At 53.2% G+C, this 21,378-nt stretch overlaps 1 long non-coding RNA gene and 7 other non-coding genes across 35 annotated transcripts in view; all 8 read right to left on the bottom strand.

The window, feature by feature from the left end:
• LOC133234066 (uncharacterized) overlaps nt 1-21,378 on the bottom strand; it is a 79,198-nt gene that overhangs the window by 20,750 nt on the left and 37,070 nt on the right. For 15 of the 28 annotated variants that reach the window (XR_009731970.1, XR_009731982.1, XR_009731967.1 and 12 more), the window contains 13 exons: nt 20,303-20,435; nt 19,183-19,322; nt 17,570-17,702; nt 16,450-16,589; nt 14,837-14,969; nt 13,717-13,856; nt 12,104-12,236; nt 10,984-11,123; nt 9,371-9,503; nt 8,251-8,390; nt 5,519-5,658; nt 2,787-2,926; nt 54-193 (listed from right to left, as the gene is read on the bottom strand). This is a non-coding gene — a long non-coding RNA (uncharacterized LOC133234066). Of the gene's footprint in view, nt 1-53; nt 194-1,173; nt 1,307-2,786; nt 2,927-3,906; nt 4,040-5,518; nt 5,659-6,638; nt 6,772-8,250; nt 8,391-9,370; nt 9,504-10,044; nt 10,168-10,983; nt 11,124-12,103; nt 12,237-12,777; nt 12,901-13,716; nt 13,857-14,836; nt 14,970-15,510; nt 15,634-16,449; nt 16,590-17,569; nt 17,703-18,243; nt 18,367-19,182; nt 19,323-20,302; nt 20,436-20,976; nt 21,100-21,378 lie in introns of all 28 variants that reach the window. The other 13 variants (XR_009731975.1, XR_009731977.1, XR_009731978.1 and 10 more) reach the window with 13 other exon arrangements.
• LOC133234748 (small nucleolar RNA SNORD116) lies at nt 2,484-2,576 on the bottom strand. The gene has a single exon (XR_009732256.1). It is a non-coding gene; the product is annotated as a small nucleolar RNA SNORD116 (small nucleolar RNA).
• On the bottom strand, nt 5,216-5,308 carry LOC133234747 (small nucleolar RNA SNORD116). Its single transcript, XR_009732255.1, has one exon. It is a non-coding gene; the product is annotated as a small nucleolar RNA SNORD116 (small nucleolar RNA).
• LOC133234746 (small nucleolar RNA SNORD116) lies at nt 7,948-8,040 on the bottom strand. The gene has a single exon (XR_009732254.1). It is a non-coding gene; the product is annotated as a small nucleolar RNA SNORD116 (small nucleolar RNA).
• LOC133234745 (small nucleolar RNA SNORD116) lies at nt 10,681-10,773 on the bottom strand. Its single transcript, XR_009732253.1, has one exon. It is a non-coding gene; the product is annotated as a small nucleolar RNA SNORD116 (small nucleolar RNA).
• On the bottom strand, nt 13,414-13,506 carry LOC133234744 (small nucleolar RNA SNORD116). The gene has a single exon (XR_009732252.1). It is a non-coding gene; the product is annotated as a small nucleolar RNA SNORD116 (small nucleolar RNA).
• LOC133234743 (small nucleolar RNA SNORD116) lies at nt 16,147-16,239 on the bottom strand. Its single transcript, XR_009732251.1, has one exon. It is a non-coding gene; the product is annotated as a small nucleolar RNA SNORD116 (small nucleolar RNA).
• On the bottom strand, nt 18,880-18,972 carry LOC133234742 (small nucleolar RNA SNORD116). Its single transcript, XR_009732250.1, has one exon. It is a non-coding gene; the product is annotated as a small nucleolar RNA SNORD116 (small nucleolar RNA).

Here is a 21,378-nt window from a genome sequence, read left to right as displayed (position 1 = left end):
AGTCCCAGGAAACCTGAAATTCACGACACGTCTTGGGGCAGGAGAAGCCGTACCGTGCTCGGTGATCCAAAAAGCAGTGGCAGCAACTCGGGTGCGCCACACTTCTTGCCGGACTCCCTTGCACCTTGAGTCACTGCCTCACGGGTGGGGGTTCATCTCCTGGCTGATGGACAGTCATACGTGGCAACTTCACCTGACAAGTGGACAGAAAGCACAGGAATGCTTAAGATGTGTACTTGGTCTCTCGCTAATACTGATGCAAGTGTTTCACTAGGGGAAGGCCTGTATCTGCACCCCAACTATAGTGATCCTTTACAGACGACTGGTTACCTATCTTTCAAAAGAGTGCGGCAAATTAGGCTCAAGTGCGTGTGGGTGTCTTTCTGACCAAGCGTGCAAGGGTAGCAGGGGATTCGATGTGAGTTTGAGTGCCTGCATTCTGGTGTACCAATAAAAATGCATTCTCAGCATTTTGGGTGTGTGTCTGGAAATCTGTCTGGGTATCCAAGTCTCAGAGACCGCATGCAAAGGCCCTGCAGTATGAACATGCGTGCCATCTCCATGGAGTCCTGACCTCCCACCATCCCATGAAATGGGATGACACTTGGCATCTTCCACAAGATCCATGCAAAATTTCACTGAGGGGCTGTTGACATAGGCTCTAGGCTCCCAATCTCCATGAACCGTGATCTCTGACCAACGCAGAGACCTGACTGCCCAGGGTCACCTTTGCGGAGAATCTGTGTGAATGCCACATACCCTGAGACTACGTGAGCTACTACTATAGCTCAGGGGTCCTTGTCACAAGTCCCACCTCCTACCCTCACAAGAAAATTTTCCCAGACAACTGCACAGTAAGGTGAACTTGGCACTAGGGCAGTTATGGCCCACTGCACCCTCCAATAGGAAAAGAATTCAGGGCATGCGTATCTTCCTGCCAGTCCGCCCCAATCAAAGTCCAGCCTCCCCTGGAAACTGCAAGATGGAACCTGGTCATCCTCAGGTACCAGGAACCAGGGGTCACTCCCACAGAAACGGGATTCCTTTCCTGGCCAGATTATCCTCAAATCTACAGCCTGCAGGGCCCTGGGTACTGACCACACCCTAGAGAAAGCTCTCATAATGCAGGGCTTGGTCCAAATTGAATTCATTATGCAACAAAGGGCGACTCACCTAAATCTGAAGCCTCCAGGGCCTCGGCTCACAGGGACAATGAGCATCCAGCAAGACCCACAGGAAGAAGGCCGGCAACACGACCAAGGGCTCACAGATCACCAGGGATGCTTTCAGGAAGACTTCAGAAGACCTGCCAGGGAAGACCGTGGATGTGCCAGGTCTCTGCCATAGTGCCATGGGAGCTGTTGTCTCCTACACTGAGGCAGCCTTGGTATGCCAACCAATGAGCAATCTCTATCACAACTGTGGTGGTCCTCAAAGGTTGATGCGTCACTGCCATGGGGGGCAAACACATGGGTGCTATCAGGGCTGGCCGGCTGGCCCCAACCTTAGGGAATCTTGATAATTCCAGGCCGAAGGCACAAATGGCGGCCAAGGGGCATGTGTGTACACCACCTAACTACCCACAGGGCTGGTTCCTTGGCCTCTTTATTGCAACTCTTCAAGGCACCAAAGATGCCCTTTGAGAGTCCTTCTACTGGCAGTGGGACAACAAGGCCACAAAGGTCACCTTTCACCGAGCCTCCTAAGGACAAGCAATGCCCTGTCCTCTGTACCCAGCTGATGGCAGCTCCAAAAGGACCCCACTGTATTACTGAAAACAGAACAACAGTGCCTGCAAGCCTCAGCGGACATATTGTCCCAGTAAATCACACTGCACTTTTCCTCACCTGCACAAACATTCTTCTCTGGGCCTCTGGCCAACCTGCAGGAGGAATGCAGGCCTAGGACCACAGCATAGTCCATGGCGACCTCCAAGACTCAAGCATGTGACAGGAGTTGCAATTCAGGCACTGCCAAGGGCAGAAATGCGCCTATTAACTTTCACAACTGCCACCATTCCCCCAGGTCTCTGCAGCCACTGCAGCCCACATGGCACTCAGGAATCTCAGCAACCCAAAGGGATGCAACGGCGAGGGCCTCAGACCTGACCTGGGGCTCCAATCACAAACCACAGAAGCTTCATTGCTTTAGAATCGACATCACCAGAGCCCCAATTAGTGCATTTGCAGCAGCAATCAGGACAAAATGCACCTTTCCAAGCTAAGACGTCAACTGTCTTGAGGCTAGGATCTACTGCGACACCTACCACCACTGGACAAGCCAGATGGCTCTATGCTCCTCAGTGCCTTTACATGGACCTTGTATTCCAAGAGGGCCGCTAGAATATCTGTACATGGCCCACCCTCAGACGGGAGCCTCGCAAATGGTGGTGACCTGGCTCCTCCATGCGTGTGTGTGACACAGTCGGAGACGCCCTCACTGCTACCCAGTCCCACCCTTAACCCCAAGGGAGGCAACGTGCTGGACCTCAGTTTCGATGAGGAGACGGTAGTGAGTTCTCACTCATTTTGTTCAGATTTTCCAAGGAATGCATGTGAGGGTGTCATCATCGATCCGAGCACGTGCTGGCTTGCTGCCCACCTCCTCACGGCAGGAAGGGCTGCTCCCAGGAGGAGCCAGTGACCCGGGAGTCCTCCAGCAGCCAGGGGAACTCAGAGCCCTCAGGCTTCTCAGCAAGAGGAACGGTCCCTCTATACGTACAACCACTCAGGCAGTCCCAGGAAACCTGAAATTCACGACACGTCTTGGGGCAGGAGAAGCCGTACCGTGCTCGGTGATCCAAAAAGCAGTGGCAGCAACTCGGGTGCGCCACACTTCTTGCCGGACTCCCTTGCACCTTGAGTCACTGCCTCACGGGTGGGGGTTCATCTCCTGGCTGATGGACAGTCATACGTGGCAACTTCACCTGACAAGTGGACAGAAAGCACAGGAATGCTTAAGATGTGTACTTGGTCTCTCGCTAATACTGATGCAAGTGTTTCACTAGGGGAAGGCCTGTATCTGCACCCCAACTATAGTGATCCTTTACAGACGACTGGTTACCTATCTTTCAAAAGAGTGCGGCAAATTAGGCTCAAGTGCGTGTGGGTGTCTTTCTGACCAAGCGTGCAAGGGTAGCAGGGGATTCGATGTGAGTTTGAGTGCCTGCATTCTGGTGTACCAATAAAAATGCATTCTCAGCATTTTGGGTGTGTGTCTGGAAATCTGTCTGGGTATCCAAGTCTCAGAGACCGCATGCAAAGGCCCTGCAGTATGAACATGCGTGCCATCTCCATGGAGTCCTGACCTCCCACCATCCCATGAAATGGGATGACACTTGGCATCTTCCACAAGATCCATGCAAAATTTCACTGAGGGGCTGTTGACATAGGCTCTAGGCTCCCAATCTCCATGAACCGTGATCTCTGACCAACGCAGAGACCTGACTGCCCAGGGTCACCTTTGCGGAGAATCTGTGTGAATGCCACATACCCTGAGACTACGTGAGCTACTACTATAGCTCAGGGGTCCTTGTCACAAGTCCCACCTCCTACCCTCACAAGAAAATTTTCCCAGACAACTGCACAGTAAGGTGAACTTGGCACTAGGGCAGTTATGGCCCACTGCACCCTCCAATAGGAAAAGAATTCAGGGCATGCGTATCTTCCTGCCAGTCCGCCCCAATCAAAGTCCAGCCTCCCCTGGAAACTGCAAGATGGAACCTGGTCATCCTCAGGTACCAGGAACCAGGGGTCACTCCCACAGAAACGGGATTCCTTTCCTGGCCAGATTATCCTCAAATCTACAGCCTGCAGGGCCCTGGGTACTGACCACACCCTAGAGAAAGCTCTCATAATGCAGGGCTTGGTCCAAATTGAATTCATTATGCAACAAAGGGCGACTCACCTAAATCTGAAGCCTCCAGGGCCTCGGCTCACAGGGACAATGAGCATCCAGCAAGACCCACAGGAAGAAGGCCGGCAACACGACCAAGGGCTCACAGATCACCAGGGATGCTTTCAGGAAGACTTCAGAAGACCTGCCAGGGAAGACCGTGGATGTGCCAGGTCTCTGCCATAGTGCCATGGGAGCTGTTGTCTCCTACACTGAGGCAGCCTTGGTATGCCAACCAATGAGCAATCTCTATCACAACTGTGGTGGTCCTCAAAGGTTGATGCGTCACTGCCAGGGGGGCAAACACATGGGTGCTATCAGGGCTGGCCGGCTGGCCCCAACCTTAGGGAATCTTGATAATTCCAGGCCGAAGGCACAAATGGCGGCCAAGGGGCATGTGTGTACACCACCTAACTACCCACAGGGCTGGTTCCTTGGCCTCTTTATTGCAACTCTTCAAGGCACCAAAGATGCCCTTTGAGAGTCCTTCTACTGGCAGTGGGACAACAAGGCCACAAAGGTCACCTTTCACCGAGCCTCCTAAGGACAAGCAATGCCCTGTCCTCTGTACCCAGCTGATGGCAGCTCCAAAAGGACCCCACTGTATTACTGAAAACAGAACAACAGTGCCTGCAAGCCTCAGCGGACATATTGTCCCAGTAAATCACACTGCACTTTTCCTCACCTGCACAAACATTCTTCTCTGGGCCTCTGGCCAACCTGCAGGAGGAATGCAGGCCTAGGACCACAGCATAGTCCATGGCGACCTCCAAGACTCAAGCATGTGACAGGAGTTGCAATTCAGGCACTGCCAAGGGCAGAAATGCGCCTATTAACTTTCACAACTGCCACCATTCCCCCAGGTCTCTGCAGCCACTGCAGCCCACATGGCACTCAGGAATCTCAGCAACCCAAAGGGATGCAACGGCGAGGGCCTCAGACCTGACCTGGGGCTCCAATCACAAACCACAGAAGCTTCATTGCTTTAGAATCGACATCACCAGAGCCCCAATTAGTGCATTTGCAGCAGCAATCAGGACAAAATGCACCTTTCCAAGCTAAGACGTCAACTGTCTTGAGGCTAGGATCTACTGCGACACCTACCACCACTGGACAAGCCAGATGGCTCTATGCTCCTCAGTGCCTTTACATGGACCTTGTATTCCAAGAGGGCCGCTAGAATATCTGTACATGGCCCACCCTCAGACGGGAGCCTCGCAAATGGTGGTGACCTGGCTCCTCCATGCGTGTGTGTGACACAGTCGGAGACGCCCTCACTGCTACCCAGTCCCACCCTTAACCCCAAGGGAGGCAACGTGCTGGACCTCAGTTTCGATGAGGAGACGGTAGTGAGTTCTCACTCATTTTGTTCAGATTTTCCAAGGAATGCATGTGAGGGTGTCATCATCGATCCGAGCACGTGCTGGCTTGCTGCCCACCTCCTCACGGCAGGAAGGGCTGCTCCCAGGAGGAGCCAGTGACCCGGGAGTCCTCCAGCAGCCAGGGGAACTCAGAGCCCTCAGGCTTCTCAGCAAGAGGAACGGTCCCTCTATACGTACAACCACTCAGGCAGTCCCAGGAAACCTGAAATTCACGACACGTCTTGGGGCAGGAGAAGCCGTACCGTGCTCGGTGATCCAAAAAGCAGTGGCAGCAACTCGGGTGCGCCACACTTCTTGCCGGACTCCCTTGCACCTTGAGTCACTGCCTCACGGGTGGGGGTTCATCTCCTGGCTGATGGACAGTCATACGTGGCAACTTCACCTGACAAGTGGACAGAAAGCACAGGAATGCTTAAGATGTGTACTTGGTCTCTCGCTAATACTGATGCAAGTGTTTCACTAGGGGAAGGCCTGTATCTGCACCCCAACTATAGTGATCCTTTACAGACGACTGCTTACCTATCTTTCAAAAGAGTGCGGCAAATTAGGCTCAAGTGCGTGTGGGTGTCTTTCTGACCAAGCGTGCAAGGGTAGCAGGGGATTCGATGTGAGTTTGAGTGCCTGCATTCTGGTGTACCAATAAAAATGCATTCTCAGCATTTTGGGTGTGTGTCTGGAAATCTGTCTGGGTATCCAAGTCTCAGAGACCGCATGCAAAGGCCCTGCAGTATGAACATGCGTGCCATCTCCATGGAGTCCTGACCTCCCACCATCCCATGAAATGGGATGACACTTGGCATCTTCCACAAGATCCATGCAAAATTTCACTGAGGGGCTGTTGACATAGGCTCTAGGCTCCCAATCTCCATGAACCGTGATCTCTGACCAACGCAGAGACCTGACTGCCCAGGGTCACCTTTGCGGAGAATCTGTGTGAATGCCACATACCCTGAGACTACGTGAGCTACTACTATAGCTCAGGGGTCCTTGTCACAAGTCCCACCTCCTACCCTCACAAGAAAATTTTCCCAGACAACTGCACAGTAAGGTGAACTTGGCACTAGGGCAGTTATGGCCCACTGCACCCTCCAATAGGAAAAGAATTCAGGGCATGCGTATCTTCCTGCCAGTCCGCCCCAATCAAAGTCCAGCCTCCCCTGGAAACTGCAAGATGGAACCTGGTCATCCTCAGGTACCAGGAACCAGGGGTCACTCCCACAGAAACGGGATTCCTTTCCTGGCCAGATTATCCTCAAATCTACAGCCTGCAGGGCCCTGGGTACTGACCACACCCTAGAGAAAGCTCTCATAATGCAGGGCTTGGTCCAAATTGAATTCATTATGCAACAAAGGGCGACTCACCTAAATCTGAAGCCTCCAGGGCCTCGGCTCACAGGGACAATGAGCATCCAGCAAGACCCACAGGAAGAAGGCCGGCAACACGACCAAGGGCTCACAGATCACCAGGGATGCTTTCAGGAAGACTTCAGAAGACCTGCCAGGGAAGACCGTGGATGTGCCAGGTCTCTGCCATAGTGCCATGGGAGCTGTTGTCTCCTACACTGAGGCAGCCTTGGTATGCCAACCAATGAGCAATCTCTATCACAACTGTGGTGGTCCTCAAAGGTTGATGCGTCACTGCCAGGGGGGCAAACACATGGGTGCTATCAGGGCTGGCCGGCTGGCCCCAACCTTAGGGAATCTTGATAATTCCAGGCCGAAGGCACAAATGGCGGCCAAGGGGCATGTGTGTACACCACCTAACTACCCACAGGGCTGGTTCCTTGGCCTCTTTATTGCAACTCTTCAAGGCACCAAAGATGCCCTTTGAGAGTCCTTCTACTGGCAGTGGGACAACAAGGCCACAAAGGTCACCTTTCACCGAGCCTCCTAAGGACAAGCAATGCCCTGTCCTCTGTACCCAGCTGATGGCAGCTCCAAAAGGACCCCACTGTATTACTGAAAACAGAACAACAGTGCCTGCAAGCCTCAGCGGACATATTGTCCCAGTAAATCACACTGCACTTTTCCTCACCTGCACAAACATTCTTCTCTGGGCCTCTGGCCAACCTGCAGGAGGAATGCAGGCCTAGGACCACAGCATAGTCCATGGCGACCTCCAAGACTCAAGCATGTGACAGGAGTTGCAATTCAGGCACTGCCAAGGGCAGAAATGCGCCTATTAACTTTCACAACTGCCACCATTCCCCCAGGTCTCTGCAGCCACTGCAGCCCACATGGCACTCAGGAATCTCAGCAACCCAAAGGGATGCAACGGCGAGGGCCTCAGACCTGACCTGGGGCTCCAATCACAAACCACAGAAGCTTCATTGCTTTAGAATCGACATCACCAGAGCCCCAATTAGTGCATTTGCAGCAGCAATCAGGACAAAATGCACCTTTCCAAGCTAAGACGTCAACTGTCTTGAGGCTAGGATCTACTGCGACACCTACCACCACTGGACAAGCCAGATGGCTCTATGCTCCTCAGTGCCTTTACATGGACCTTGTATTCCAAGAGGGCCGCTAGAATATCTGTACATGGCCCACCCTCAGACGGGAGCCTCGCAAATGGTGGTGACCTGGCTCCTCCATGCGTGTGTGTGACACAGTCGGAGACGCCCTCACTGCTACCCAGTCCCACCCTTAACCCCAAGGGAGGCAACGTGCTGGACCTCAGTTTCGATGAGGAGACGGTAGTGAGTTCTCACTCATTTTGTTCAGATTTTCCAAGGAATGCATGTGAGGGTGTCATCATCGATCCGAGCACGTGCTGGCTTGCTGCCCACCTCCTCACGGCAGGAAGGGCTGCTCCCAGGAGGAGCCAGTGACCCGGGAGTCCTCCAGCAGCCAGGGGAACTCAGAGCCCTCAGGCTTCTCAGCAAGAGGAACGGTCCCTCTATACGTACAACCACTCAGGCAGTCCCAGGAAACCTGAAATTCACGACACGTCTTGGGGCAGGAGAAGCCGTACCGTGCTCGGTGATCCAAAAAGCAGTGGCAGCAACTCGGGTGCGCCACACTTCTTGCCGGACTCCCTTGCACCTTGAGTCACTGCCTCACGGGTGGGGGTTCATCTCCTGGCTGATGGACAGTCATACGTGGCAACTTCACCTGACAAGTGGACAGAAAGCACAGGAATGCTTAAGATGTGTACTTGGTCTCTCGCTAATACTGATGCAAGTGTTTCACTAGGGGAAGGCCTGTATCTGCACCCCAACTATAGTGATCCTTTACAGACGACTGCTTACCTATCTTTCAAAAGAGTGCGGCAAATTAGGCTCAAGTGCGTGTGGGTGTCTTTCTGACCAAGCGTGCAAGGGTAGCAGGGGATTCGATGTGAGTTTGAGTGCCTGCATTCTGGTGTACCAATAAAAATGCATTCTCAGCATTTTGGGTGTGTGTCTGGAAATCTGTCTGGGTATCCAAGTCTCAGAGACCGCATGCAAAGGCCCTGCAGTATGAACATGCGTGCCATCTCCATGGAGTCCTGACCTCCCACCATCCCATGAAATGGGATGACACTTGGCATCTTCCACAAGATCCATGCAAAATTTCACTGAGGGGCTGTTGACATAGGCTCTAGGCTCCCAATCTCCATGAACCGTGATCTCTGACCAACGCAGAGACCTGACTGCCCAGGGTCACCTTTGCGGAGAATCTGTGTGAATGCCACATACCCTGAGACTACGTGAGCTACTACTATAGCTCAGGGGTCCTTGTCACAAGTCCCACCTCCTACCCTCACAAGAAAATTTTCCCAGACAACTGCACAGTAAGGTGAACTTGGCACTAGGGCAGTTATGGCCCACTGCACCCTCCAATAGGAAAAGAATTCAGGGCATGCGTATCTTCCTGCCAGTCCGCCCCAATCAAAGTCCAGCCTCCCCTGGAAACTGCAAGATGGAACCTGGTCATCCTCAGGTACCAGGAACCAGGGGTCACTCCCACAGAAACGGGATTCCTTTCCTGGCCAGATTATCCTCAAATCTACAGCCTGCAGGGCCCTGGGTACTGACCACACCCTAGAGAAAGCTCTCATAATGCAGGGCTTGGTCCAAATTGAATTCATTATGCAACAAAGGGCGACTCACCTAAATCTGAAGCCTCCAGGGCCTCGGCTCACAGGGACAATGAGCATCCAGCAAGACCCACAGGAAGAAGGCGGGCAACACGACCAAGGGCTCACAGATCACCAGGGATGCTTTCAGGAAGACTTCAGAAGACCTGCCAGGGAAGACCGTGGATGTGCCAGGTCTCTGCCATAGTGCCATGGGAGCTGTTGTCTCCTACACTGAGGCAGCCTTGGTATGCCAACCAATGAGCAATCTCTATCACAACTGTGGTGGTCCTCAAAGGTTGATGCGTCACTGCCATGGGGGGCAAACACATGGGTGCTATCAGGGCTGGCCGGCTGGCCCCAACCTTAGGGAATCTTGATAATTCCAGGCCGAAGGCACAAATGGCAGCCAAGGGGCATGTGTGTACACCACCTAACTACCCACAGGGCTGGTTCCTTGGCCTCTTTATTGCAACTCTTCAAGGCACCAAAGATGCCCTTTGAGAGTCCTTCTACTGGCAGTGGGACAACAAGGCCACAAAGGTCACCTTTCACCGAGCCTCCTAAGGACAAGCAATGCCCTGTCCTCTGTACCCAGCTGATGGCAGCTCCAAAAGGACCCCACTGTATTACTGAAAACAGAACAACAGTGCCTGCAAGCCTCAGCGGACATATTGTCCCAGTAAATCACACTGCACTTTTCCTCACCTGCACAAACATTCTTCTCTGGGCCTCTGGCCAACCTGCAGGAGGAATGCAGGCCTAGGACCACAGCATAGTCCATGGCGACCTCCAAGACTCAAGCATGTGACAGGAGTTGCAATTCAGGCACTGCCAAGGGCAGAAATGCGCCTATTAACTTTCACAACTGCCACCATTCCCCCAGGTCTCTGCAGCCACTGCAGCCCACATGGCACTCAGGAATCTCAGCAACCCAAAGGGATGCAACGGCGAGGGCCTCAGACCTGACCTGGGGCTCCAATCACAAACCACAGAAGCTTCATTGCTTTAGAATCGACATCACCAGAGCCCCAATTAGTGCATTTGCAGCAGCAATCAGGACAAAATGCACCTTTCCAAGCTAAGACGTCAACTGTCTTGAGGCTAGGATCTACTGCGACACCTACCACCACTGGACAAGCCAGATGGCTCTATGCTCCTCAGTGCCTTTACATGGACCTTGTATTCCAAGAGGGCCGCTAGAATATCTGTACATGGCCCACCCTCAGACGGGAGCCTCGCAAATGGTGGTGACCTGGCTCCTCCATGCGTGTGTGTGACACAGTCGGAGACGCCCTCACTGCTACCCAGTCCCACCCTTAACCCCAAGGGAGGCAACGTGCTGGACCTCAGTTTCGATGAGGAGACGGTAGTGAGTTCTCACTCATTTTGTTCAGATTTTCCAAGGAATGCATGTGAGGGTGTCATCATCGATCCGAGCACGTGCTGGCTTGCTGCCCACCTCCTCACGGCAGGAAGGGCTGCTCCCAGGAGGAGCCAGTGACCCGGGAGTCCTCCAGCAGCCAGGGGAACTCAGAGCCCTCAGGCTTCTCAGCAAGAGGAACGGTCCCTCTATACGTACAACCACTCAGGCAGTCCCAGGAAACCTGAAATTCACGACACGTCTTGGGGCAGGAGAAGCTGTACCGTGCTCGGTGATCCAAAAAGCAGTGGCAGCAACTCGGGTGCGCCACACTTCTTGCCGGACTCCCTTGCACCTTGAGTCACTGCCTCACGGGTGGGGGTTCATCTCCTGGCTGATGGACAGTCATACGTGGCAACTTCACCTGACAAGTGGACAGAAAGCACAGGAATGCTTAAGATGTGTACTTGGTCTCTCGCTAATACTGATGCAAGTGTTTCACTAGGGGAAGGCCTGTATCTGCACCCCAACTATAGTGATCCTTTACAGACGACTGGTTACCTATCTTTCAAAAGAGTGCGGCAAATTAGGCTCAAGTGCGTGTGGGTGTCTTTCTGACCAAGCGTGCAAGGGTAGCAGGGGATTCGATGTGAGTTTGAGTGCCTGCATTCTGGTGTACCAATAAAAATGCATTCTCAGCATTTTGGGTGTGTGTCTGGAAATCTGTCTGGGTATCCAAGTCTCAGAGACCGCATGCAAAGGCCCTGCAGTATGAACATGCGTGCCATCTCCATGGAGTCCTGACCTCCCACCATCCCATGAAATGGGATGACACTTGGCATCTTCCACAAGATCCATGCAAAATTTCACTGAGGGGCTGTTGACATAGGCTCTAGGCTCCCAATCTCCATGAACCGTGATCTCTGACCAACGCAGAGACCTGACTGCCCAGGGTCACCTTTGCGGAGAATCTGTGTGAATGCCACATACCCTGAGACTACGTGAGCTACTACTATAGCTCAGGGGTCCTTGTCACAAGTCCCACCTCCTACCCTCACAAGAAAATTTTCCCAGACAACTGCACAGTAAGGTGAACTTGGCACTAGGGCAGTTATGGCCCACTGCACCCTCCAATAGGAAAAGAATTCAGGGCATGCGTATCTTCCTGCCAGTCCGCCCCAATCAAAGTCCAGCCTCCCCTGGAAACTGCAAGATGGAACCTGGTCATCCTCAGGTACCAGGAACCAGGGGTCACTCCCACAGAAACGGGATTCCTTTCCTGGCCAGATTATCCTCAAATCTACAGCCTGCAGGGCCCTGGGTACTGACCACACCCTAGAGAAAGCTCTCATAATGCAGGGCTTGGTCCAAATTGAATTCATTATGCAACAAAGGGCGACTCACCTAAATCTGAAGCCTCCAGGGCCTCGGCTCACAGGGACAATGAGCATCCAGCAAGACCCACAGGAAGAAGGCGGGCAACACGACCAAGGGCTCACAGATCACCAGGGATGCTTTCAGGAAGACTTCAGAAGACCTGCCAGGGAAGACCGTGGATGTGCCAGGTCTCTGCCATAGTGCCATGGGAGCTGTTGTCTCCTACACTGAGGCAGCCTTGGTATGCCAACCAATGAGCAATCTCTATCACAACTGTGGTGGTCCTCAAAGGTTGATGCGTCACTGCCATGGGGGGCAAACACATGGGTGCTATCAGGGCTGGCCGGCTGGCCCCAACCTTAGGGAATCTTGATAATTCCAGGCCGAAGGCACAAATGGCGGCCAAGGGGCATGTGTGTACACCACCTAACTACCCACAGGGCTGGTTCCTTGGCCTCTTTATTGCAACTCTTCAAGGCACCAAAGATGCCCTTTGAGAGTCCTTCTACTGGCAGTGGGACAACAAGGCCACAAAGGTCACCTTTCACCGAGCCTCCTAAGGACAAGCAATGCCCTGTCCTCTGTACCCAGCTGATGGCAGCTCCAAAAGGACCCCACTGTATTACTGAAAACAGAACAACAGTGCCTGCAAGCCTCAGCGGACATATTGTCCCAGTAAATCACACTGCACTTTTCCTCACCTGCACAAACATTCTTCTCTGGGCCTCTGGCCAACCTGCAGGAGGAATGCAGGCCTAGGACCACAGCATAGTCCATGGCGACCTCCAAGACTCAAGCATGTGACAGGAGTTGCAATTCAGGCACTGCCAAGGGCAGAAATGCGCCTATTAACTTTCACAACTGCCACCATTCCCCCAGGTCTCTGCAGCCACTGCAGCCCACATGGCACTCAGGAATCTCAGCAACCCAAAGGGATGCAACGGCGAGGGCCTCAGACCTGACCTGGGGCTCCAATCACAAACCACAGAAGCTTCATTGCTTTAGAATCGACATCACCAGAGCCCCAATTAGTGCATTTGCAGCAGCAATCAGGACAAAATGCACCTTTCCAAGCTAAGACGTCAACTGTCTTGAGGCTAGGATCTACTGCGACACCTACCACCACTGGACAAGCCAGATGGCTCTATGCTCCTCAGTGCCTTTACATGGACCTTGTATTCCAAGAGGGCCGCTAGAATATCTGTACATGGCCCACCCTCAGACGGGAGCCTCGCAAATGGTGGTGACCTGGCTCCTCCATGCGTGTGTGTGACACAGTCGGAGACGCCCTCACTGCTACCCAGTCCCACCCTTAACCCCAAGGGAGGCAACGTGCTGGACCTCAGTTTCGATGAGGAGACGGTAGTGAGTTCTCACTCATTTTGTTCAGATTTTCCAAGGAATGCATGTGAGGGTGTCATCATCGATCCGAGCACGTGCTGGCTTGCTGCCCACCTCCTCACGGCAGGAAGGGCTGCTCCCAGGAGGAGCCAGTGACCCGGGAGTCCTCCAGCAGCCAGGGGAACTCAGAGCCCTCAGGCTTCTCAGCAAGAGGAACGGTCCCTCTATACGTACAACCACTCAGGCAGTCCCAGGAAACCTGAAATTCACGACACGTCTTGGGGCAGGAGAAGCCGTACCGTGCTCGGTGATCCAAAAAGCAGTGGCAGCAACTCGGGTGCGCCACACTTCTTGCCGGACTCCCTTGCACCTTGAGTCACTGCCTCACGGGTGGGGGTTCATCTCCTGGCTGATGGACAGTCATACGTGGCAACTTCACCTGACAAGTGGACAGAAAGCACAGGAATGCTTAAGATGTGTACTTGGTCTCTCGCTAATACTGATGCAAGTGTTTCACTAGGGGAAGGCCTGTATCTGCACCCCAACTATATTGATCCTTTACAGACGACTGGTTACCTATCTTTCAAAAGAGTGCGGCAAATTAGGCTCAAGTGCATGTGGGTGTCTTTCTGACCAAGCGTGCAAGGGTAGCAGGGGATTCGATGTGAGTTTGAGTGCCTGCATTCTGGTGTACCAATAAAAATGCATTCTCAGCATTTTGGGTGTGTGTCTGGAAATCTGTCTGGGTATCCAAGTCTCAGAGACCGCATGCAAAGGCCCTGCAGTATGAACATGCGTGCCATCTCCATGGAGTCCTGACCTCCCACCATCCCATGAAATGGGATGACACTTGGCATCTTCCACAAGATCCATGCAAAATTTCACTGAGGGGCTGTTGACATAGGCTCTAGGCTCCCAATCTCCATGAACCGTGATCTCTGACCAACGCAGAGACCTGACTGCCCAGGGTCACCTTTGCGGAGAATCTGTGTGAATGCCACATACCCTGAGACTACGTGAGCTACTACTATAGCTCAGGGGTCCTTGTCACAAGTCCCACCTCCTACCCTAACAAGAAAATTTTCCCAGACAACTGCACAGTAAGGTGAACTTGGCACTAGGGCAGTTATGGCCCACTGCACCCTCCAATAGGAAAAGAATTCAGGGCATGCGTATCTTCCTGCCAGTCCGCCCCAATCAAAGTCCAGCCTCCCCTGGAAACTGCAAGATGGAACCTGGTCATCCTCAGGTACCAGGAACCAGGGGTCACTCCCACAGAAACGGGATTCCTTTCCTGGCCAGATTATCCTCAAATCTACAGCCTGCAGGGCCCTGGGTACTGACCACACCCTAGAGAAAGCTCTCATAATGCAGGGCTTGGTCCAAATTGAATTCATTATGCAACAAAGGGCGACTCACCTAAATCTGAAGCCTCCAGGGCCTCGGCTCACAGGGACAATGAGCATCCAGCAAGACCCACAGGAAGAAGGCGGGCAACACGACCAAGGGCTCACAGATCACCAGGGATGCTTTCAGGAAGACTTCAGAAGACCTGCCAGGGAAGACCGTGGATGTGCCAGGTCTCTGCCATAGTGCCATGGGAGCTGTTGTCTCCTACACTGAGGCAGCCTTGGTATGCCAACCAATGAGCAATCTCTATCACAACTGTGGTGGTCCTCAAAGGTTGATGCGTCACTGCCATGGGGGGCAAACACATGGGTGCTATCAGGGCTGGCCGGCTGGCCCCAACCTTAGGGAATCTTGATAATTCCAGGCCGAAGGCACAAATGGCGGCCAAGGGGCATGTGTGTACACCACCTAACTACCCACAGGGCTGGTTCCTTGGCCTCTTTATTGCAACTCTTCAAGGCACCAAAGATGCCCTTTGAGAGTCCTTCTACTGGCAGTGGGACAACAAGGCCACAAAGGTCACCTTTCACCGAGCCTCCTAAGGACAAGCAATGCCCTGTCCTCTGTACCCAGCTGATGGCAGCTCCAAAAGGACCCCACTGTATTACTGAAAACAGAACAACAGTGCCTGCAAGCCTCAGCGGACATATTGTCCCAGTAAATCACACTGCACTTTTCCTCACCTGCACAAACATTCTTCTCTGGGCCTCTGGCCAACCTGCAGGAGGAATGCAGGCCTAGGACCACAGCATAGTCCATGGCGACCTCCAAGACTCAAGCATGTGACAGGAGTTGCAATTCAGGCACTGCCAAGGGCAGAAATGCGCCTATTAACTTTCACAACTGCCACCATTCCCCCAGGTCTCTGCAGCCACTGCAGCCCACATGGCACTCAGGAATCTCAGCAACCCAAAGGGATGCAACGGCGAGGGCCTCAGACCTGACCTGGGGCTCCAATCACAAACCACAGAAGCTTCATTGCTTTAGAATCGACATCACCAGAGCCCCAATTAGTGCATTTGCAGCAGCAATCAGGACAAAATGCACCTTTCCAAGCTAAGACGTCAACTGTCTTGAGGCTAGGATCTACTGCGACACCTACCACCACTGGACAAGCCAGATGGCTCTATGCTCCTCAGTGCCTTTACATGGACCTTGTATTCCAAGAGGGCCGCTAGAATATCTGTACATGGCCCACCCTCAGACGGGAGCCTCGCAAATGGTGGTGACCTGGCTCCTCCATGCGTGTGTGTGACACAGTCGGAGACGCCCTCACTGCTACCCAGTCCCACCCTTAACCCCAAGGGAGGCAACGTGCTGGACCTCAGTTTCGATGAGGAGACGGTAGTGAGTTCTCACTCATTTTGTTCAGATTTTCCAAGGAATGCATGTGAGGGTGTCATCATCGATCCGAGCACGTGCTGGCTTGCTGCCCACCTCCTCACGGCAGGAAGGGCTGCTCCCAGGAGGAGCCAGTGACCCGGGAGTCCTCCAGCAGCCAGGGGAACTCAGAGCCCTCAGGCTTCTCAGCAAGAGGAACGGTCCCTCTATACGTACAACCACTCAGGCAGTCCCAGGAAACCTGAAATTCACGACACGTCTTGGGGCAGGAGAAGCCGTACCGTGCTCGGTGATCCAAAAAGCAGTGGCAGCAACTCGGGTGCGCCACACTTCTTGCCGGACTCCCTTGCACCTTGAGTCACTGCCTCACGGGTGGGGGTTCATCTCCTGGCTGATGGACAGTCATACGTGGCAACTTCACCTGACAAGTGGACAGAAAGCACAGGAATGCTTAAGATGTGTACTTGGTCTCTCGCTAATACTGATGCAAGTGTTTCACTAGGGGAAGGCCTGTATCTGCACCCCAACTATATTGATCCTTTACAGACGACTGGTTACCTATCTTTCAAAAGAGTGCGGCAAATTAGGCTCAAGTGCATGTGGGTGTCTTTCTGACCAAGCGTGCAAGGGTAGCAGGGGATTCGATGTGAGTTTGAGTGCCTGCATTCTGGTGTACCAATAAAAATGCATTCTCAGCATTTTGGGTGTGTGTCTGGAAATCTGTCTGGGTATCCAAGTCTCAGAGACCGCATGCAAAGGCCCTGCAGTATGAACATGCGTGCCATCTCCATGGAGTCCTGACCTCCCACCATCCCATGAAATGGGATGACACTTGGCATCTTCCACAAGATCCATGCAAAATTTCACTGAGGGGCTGTTGACATAGGCTCTAGGCTCCCAATCTCCATGAACCGTGATCTCTGACCAACGCAGAGACCTGACTGCCCAGGGTCACCTTTGCGGAGAATCTGTGTGAATGCCACATACCCTGAGACTACGTGAGCTACTACTATAGCTCAGGGGTCCTTGTCACAAGTCCCACCTCCTACCCTAACAAGAAAATTTTCCCAGACAACTGCACAGTAAGGTGAACTTGGCACTAGGGCAGTTATGGCCCACTGCACCCTCCAATAGGAAAAGAATTCAGGGCATGCGTATCTTCCTGCCAGTCCGCCCCAATCAAAGTCCAGCCTCCCCTGGAAACTGCAAGATGGAACCTGGTCATCCTCAGGTACCAGGAACCAGGGGTCACTCCCACAGAAACGGGATTCCTTTCCTGGCCAGATTATCCTCAAATCTACAGCCTGCAGGGCCCTGGGTACTGACCACACCCTAGAGAAAGCTCTCATAATGCAGGGCTTGGTCCAAATTGAATTCATTATGCAACAAAGGGCGACTCACCTAAATCTGAAGCCTCCAGGGCCTCGGCTCACAGGGACAATGAGCATCCAGCAAGACCCACAGGAAGAAGGCGGGCAACACGACCAAGGGCTCACAGATCACCAGGGATGCTTTCAGGAAGACTTCAGAAGACCTGCCAGGGAAGACCGTGGATGTGCCAGGTCTCTGCCATAGTGCCATGGGAGCTGTTGTCTCCTACACTGAGGCAGCCTTGGTATGCCAACCAATGAGCAATCTCTATCACAACTGTGGTGGTCCTCAAAGGTTGATGCGTCACTGCCATGGGGGGCAAACACATGGGTGCTATCAGGGCTGGCCGGCTGGCCCCAACCTTAGGGAATCTTGATAATTCCAGGCCGAAGGCACAAATGGCGGCCAAGGGGCATGTGTGTACACCACCTAACTACCCACAGGGCTGGTTCCTTGGCCTCTTTATTGCAACTCTTCAAGGCACCAAAGATGCCCTTTGAGAGTCCTTCTACTGGCAGTGGGACAACAAGGCCACAAAGGTCACCTTTCACCGAGCCTCCTAAGGACAAGCAATGCCCTGTCCTCTGTACCCAGCTGATGGCAGCTCCAAAAGGACCCCACTGTATTACTGAAAACAGAACAACAGTGCCTGCAAGCCTCAGCGGACATATTGTCCCAGTAAATCACACTGCACTTTTCCTCACCTGCACAAACATTCTTCTCTGGGCCTCTGGCCAACCTGCAGGAGGAATGCAGGCCTAGGACCACAGCATAGTCCATGGCGACCTCCAAGACTCAAGCATGTGACAGGAGTTGCAATTCAGGCACTGCCAAGGGCAGAAATGCGCCTATTAACTTTCACAACTGCCACCATTCCCCCAGGTCTCTGCAGCCACTGCAGCCCACATGGCACTCAGGAATCTCAGCAACCCAAAGGGATGCAACGGCGAGGGCCTCAGACCTGACCTGGGGCTCCAATCACAAACCACAGAAGCTTCATTGCTTTAGAATCGACATCACCAGAGCCCCAATTAGTGCATTTGCAGCAGCAATCAGGACAAAATGCACCTTTCCAAGCTAAGACGTCAACTGTCTTGAGGCTAGGATCTACTGCGACACCTACCACCACTGGACAAGCCAGATGGCTCTATGCTCCTCAGTGCCTTTACATGGACCTTGTATTCCAAGAGGGCCGCTAGAATATCTGTACATGGCCCACCCTCAGACGGGAGCCTCGCAAATGGTGGTGACCTGGCTCCTCCATGCGTGTGTGTGACACAGTCGGAGACGCCCTCACTGCTACCCAGTCCCACCCTTAACCCCAAGGGAGGCAACGTGCTGGACCTCAGTTTCGATGAGGAGACGGTAGTGAGTTCTCACTCATTTTGTTCAGATTTTCCAAGGAATGCATGTGAGGGTGTCATCATCGATCCGAGCACGTGCTGGCTTGCTGCCCACCTCCTCACGGCAGGAAGGGCTGCTCCCAGGAGGAGCCAGTGACCCGGGAGTCCTCCAGCAGCCAGGGGAACTCAGAGCCCTCAGGCTTCTCAGCAAGAGGAACGGTCCCTCTATACGTACAACCACTCAGGCAGTCCCAGGAAACCTGAAATTCACGACACGTCTTGGGGCAGGAGAAGCCGTACCGTGCTCGGTGATCCAAAAAGCAGTGGCAGCAACTCGGGTGCGCCACACTTCTTGCCGGACTCCCTTGCACCTTGAGTCACTGCCTCACGGGTGGGGGTTCATCTCCTGGCTGATGGACAGTCATACGTGGCAACTTCACCTGACAAGTGGACAGAAAGCACAGGAATGCTTAAGATGTGTACTTGGTCTCTCGCTAATACTGATGCAAGTGTTTCACTAGGGGAAGGCCTGTATCTGCACCCCAACTATATTGATCCTTTACAGACGACTGGTTACCTATCTTTCAAAAGAGTGCGGCAAATTAGGCTCAAGTGCATGTGGGTGTCTTTCTGACCAAGCGTGCAAGGGTAGCAGGGGATTCGATGTGAGTTTGAGTGCCTGCATTCTGGTGTACCAATAAAAATGCATTCTCAGCATTTTGGGTGTGTGTCTGGAAATCTGTCTGGGTATCCAAGTCTCAGAGACCGCATGCAAAGGCCCTGCAGTATGAACATGCGTGCCATCTCCATGGAGTCCTGACCTCCCACCATCCCATGAAATGGGATGACACTTGGCATCTTCCACAAGATCCATGCAAAATTTCACTGAGGGGCTGTTGACATAGGCTCTAGGCTCCCAATCTCCATGAACCGTGATCTCTGACCAACGCAGAGACCTGACTGCCCAGGGTCACCTTTGCGGAGAATCTGTGTGAATGCCACATACCCTGAGACTACGTGAGCTACTACTATAGCTCAGGGGTCCTTGTCACAAGTCCCACCTCCTACCCTAACAAGAAAATTTTCCCAGACAACTGCACAGTAAGGTGAACTTGGCACTAGGGCAGTTATGGCCCACTGCACCCTCCAATAGGAAAAGAATTCAGGGCATGCGTATCTTCCTGCCAGTCCGCCCCAATCAAAGTCCAGCCTCCCCTGGAAACTGCAAGATGGAACCTGGTCATCCTCAGGTACCAGGAACCAGGGGTCACTCCCACAGAAACGGGATTCCTTTCCTGGCCAGATTATCCTCAAATCTACAGCCTGCAGGGCCCTGGGTACTGACCACACCCTAGAGAAAGCTCTCATAATGCAGGGCTTGGTCCAAATTGAATTCATTATGCAACAAAGGGCGACTCACCTAAATCTGAAGCCTCCAGGGCCTCGGCTCACAGGGACAATGAGCATCCAGCAAGACCCACAGGAAGAAGGCGGGCAACACGACCAAGGGCTCACAGATCACCAGGGATGCTTTCAGGAAGACTTCAGAAGACCTGCCAGGGAAGACCGTGGATGTGCCAGGTCTCTGCCATAGTGCCATGGGAGCTGTTGTCTCCTACACTGAGGCAGCCTTGGTATGCCAACCAATGAGCAATCTCTATCACAACTGTGGTGGTCCTCAAAGGTTGATGCGTCACTGCCATGGGGGGCAAACACATGGGTGCTATCAGGGCTGGCCGGCTGGCCCCAACCTTAGGGAATCTTGATAATTCCAGGCCGAAGGCACAAATGGCGGCCAAGGGGCATGTGTGTACACCACCTAACTACCCACAGGGCTGGTTCCTTGGCCTCTTTATTGCAACTCTTCAAGGCACCAAAGATGCCCTTTGAGAGTCCTTCTACTGGCAGTGGGACAACAAGGCCACAAAGGTCACCTTTCACCGAGCCTCCTAAGGACAAGCAATGCCCTGTCCTCTGTACCCAGCTGATGGCAGCTCCAAAAGGACCCCACTGTATTACTGAAAACAGAACAACAGTGCCTGCAAGCCTCAGCGGACATATTGTCCCAGTAAATCACACTGCACTTTTCCTCACCTGCACAAACATTCTTCTCTGGGCCTCTGGCCAACCTGCAGGAGGAATGCAGGCCTAGGACCACAGCATAGTCCATGGCGACCTCCAAGACTCAAGCATGTGACAGGAGTTGCAATTCAGGCACTGCCAAGGGCAGAAATGCGCCTATTAACTTTCACAACTGCCACCATTCCCCCAGGTCTCTGCAGCCACTGCAGCCCACATGGCACTCAGGAATCTCAGCAACCCAAAGGGATGCAACGGCGAGGGCCTCAGACCTGACCTGGGGCTCCAATCACAAACCACAGAAGCTTCATTGCTTTAGAATCGACATCACCAGAGCCCCAATTAGTGCATTTGCAGCAGCAATCAGGACAAAATGCACCTTTCCAAGCTAAGACGTCAACTGTCTTGAGGCTAGGA

Source organism: Bos javanicus, chromosome 21, assembly GCF_032452875.1.
Source record: "Bos javanicus breed banteng chromosome 21, ARS-OSU_banteng_1.0, whole genome shotgun sequence".
Classification (NCBI taxonomy): domain Eukaryota; kingdom Metazoa; phylum Chordata; class Mammalia; order Artiodactyla; family Bovidae; genus Bos; species Bos javanicus.
Note: the sequence above shows the minus strand (reverse complement) of the source record. Positions and strands in the feature narration are given on the sequence as shown.